Raw genomic sequence first — 2,960 nt, forward strand, 5'->3', positions numbered from 1 at the left:
CCTGTCATCCTGGTATTCTTGCCAAGGGGCCTTGATTGAAATTGAATTTTACTTTCCCAGACAACATCAACAACAAAAAACCCTACTTGTTTCTCCATGTTCCCCTTTCGTCTGCTGATGGGGCCAGTGACTAGAAAGGTGGTTAAGATACTATCAGAATGAGTCCCTGAGGAACAATGTGGATCAGAGACTTCCATTTGCACTCTATCCTTACCTCATGTATGTTGTAAGAGATTTTGTATGTGTAAAAAATAACCTTTTTTTTCTGAAGGATTAAGTCACTGCCATTTTGGGGTCATTATCCATGTCATCTGGTCTTCAACTGAACCATAGCACATGAATTTTTTTACTGTATGTGTTTTTTTTCTACCAAACTGAGTCTTTGAGAGAGAAAAATAGTTCTTTTAATTATATTCCTAGTGATAAAATAACATTTGGCTTAATTATGGTATTTGAAAGAGTAAAATAATTAATCAAACAGTGCATTCTTGCTTATGTAGAGTCTTCAAGTGTTCTGTTACTCAAGTCTCTCTGTCTTCATCACAGAGGAAAGTTGAGGATATTTTGCAAAATATGGATTTTTAAGGAATTCCATATACTTTCACAATGAAATTTTATCCATGCATACTGGCTATAAAATCTTATTATTCAATTAAACAACATTTAACAAAAACAGAAGGTAAATTGTTACTTTTTGGTACTTTTATTTTTTTAATTTTTTAATTTAAATTCAATTTGGCAACATATAGTATAACACCCAGTGCTCATCACATCACGTGCCCTCCTTAGTGCCTGTCACCCAGTCACCCCACCCTTCCATCCTCCTCCCCTTCTGTAACCCTTACTTTTCAGTACTTTTAAAGATTATAATGATTGTCTTGTTCTAAAGAATTGCCTATATTTTGGATTTACTGTAATCAATATTTGAATTCTGTACTTTACGTTTTTTTCAAAAGGAATATTAACATCTGAAGTTAAATATCTAGGATTATAGAAAATGATACATGGATAAAGGTTTTCTAAAGCCATCATTATATTGGAACCAGAGGCAAAAGGAAAGGAGGTACTTTTTTTTCTCTTGGTATTCTGTATTGTTTTGGACCTTCTGCTCTATTAGTTGCATTGATATAGGGAAGTGTATCCTATATCATTGAATTGGTTCATAAGTGAGTTTATTGTTCTTAGATTCTGATCTTACCTTGGCCAAAAAATGTCCAAAATTGCTAAGATAGAGCAAGGGTATGCTTTCAAGTTTGCATCTTCTTAGCAAAGAGAACCAGTATCAGAGCCAGAATATGCTCTTAGTGATAACTCAGAAATTAGATTTTCTGTAAAGCTCCAATGAGCTCATCAAATATTTAGAGAGCCCTACACGAATAATCCTATCAAGGGATATGCTGCATTCAGCATTATGGGTTGTGGTAATCAAGCAGATGAAACCAAAGAACAGCTCTTTCATTTACTTCTGGTATTTTTTTAATTTTTTCATTGTGGAAATGTTATTTATCAAATAACTATTTCATCTTTATCATTGTAGCCAGTGAAAACCAAGTGCTGATAGTTCTCCACATTTTGGATTCCTGTCTCCTGGAACAGGCTCCACTCAGAGCAATGGTGCTTCCTCTGGCCACGGCCAATGCCACGTAACTTGGATGGGCTGTTAGATCCAGAATGCCATCTCCCTGTTCTGAGGGAAGTATTGTTATGGCAACAAATAGACTCCTGCTTTATTTTTTTCTTCTCAGTAACAAGACCCACTATTCTGATCTTCACCCCAGGAAGGATATTAAGGTGGTTCAAAATACCCCACCCCAAAATACAGCACTCTCGCACAAGGATTATTTTGAGATGAGGGCAACTGTTTGCTTGGAAGCACACCCTAAAATCCTGTTGTGATGCCCCCAGCCCAGCACTGTACCAGGACGGGGATGCTAACCCTGTTGCCTGAAGGCAGCAATGCCCTAAGGAGATGCTATACCCTCAAACCTTTCTAGAGAGCCCTTATCTCCCATTGGTTTTCCCCATACATTTACTTTCCCCAGTTTGCACCTCTAAAAACCTAAACCCCTTTCCTTTGTCTTGTCACTTTTCTACTGATTGATTGCTCCCGTGTTCCAACTACCCCTCTGAGTTACTCATCCCTGGATTTCTCCCTCTTATATGTGGTGGGGAGACGGTATTAATAAACTGTTTTTCTCTTGTTAATATGCCTTATGCTGGTCTAATTTTCAAAGCCCACACACAGAACCTAAGGAAATAGAGGAGAGAGGTTTTTTTGTTTGTTTGTTTGTTTGTTTTTTTTCCCCCCTTTCCCCTATAGAAGGAATAGGGACATGGTGCAATATAATTAAAATATTTTCTTGGATCAATGAGTGGGAGACCAGAGAAATAAGATTAATTTTGAAGGACGGTAGTGCTTCATCGTGTCTATAAATAATGTTTGGGAAGCTAGCACAATGTGAGCTATAAAGCAGCAGGACTATTCTATATTAATGGTGCAAAACAGTCCATGAGGAATGCTTGAGAACTCCCTGTGACTGAAATTTGAAGCCATAGGAATCCAGTGCTATTTCGTTCCCTAGATGGAGATCATCTGCCCATCTCATTAAAAGGAAAAACTGTGCCAACTCATCTCCATGCCAGGTTGCTTTCAGACCTGGGGATGTAGCTCAGCTGGTAGAGCATATGCTTTGCATGCATAAGGCCCCAGGTTCGATCCCTGGCATCTCCATGACTTTTCCCCCAACTGTATTCACCTGTTTTTTTTAGACTCATTCATTAAACATCATAGCATCCTCATAGTGGAAGGTATGTCATCAGCCCTGCACATTAGTATAAAGTGACATCTTTCTCTACTAAATGAACTATATGAAAAGCTCATATTGTGGTAAAAATTTCTCTTAGTATTAACAGCATCTTTTTATTAATCCAAAATAAAAATCAAGCCTTTTTAACAAATC

The 2,960-nt window shown here is 37.5% G+C and overlaps 1 non-coding gene across 1 annotated transcript; it reads left to right on the plus strand.

The window, feature by feature from the left end:
• The first annotated feature begins 2,658 nt into the window (after window positions 1-2,658).
• TRNAA-UGC (transfer RNA alanine (anticodon UGC)) lies at window positions 2,659-2,731 on the plus strand. Its single transcript has one exon. It is a non-coding gene; the product is annotated as a tRNA-Ala (tRNA).
• Window positions 2,732-2,960: the final 229 nt, after the last annotated feature.

Source organism: Canis lupus, chromosome 1, assembly GCF_003254725.2.
Source record: "Canis lupus dingo isolate Sandy chromosome 1, ASM325472v2, whole genome shotgun sequence".
Classification (NCBI taxonomy): Eukaryota; Metazoa; Chordata; class Mammalia; order Carnivora; family Canidae; genus Canis; species Canis lupus.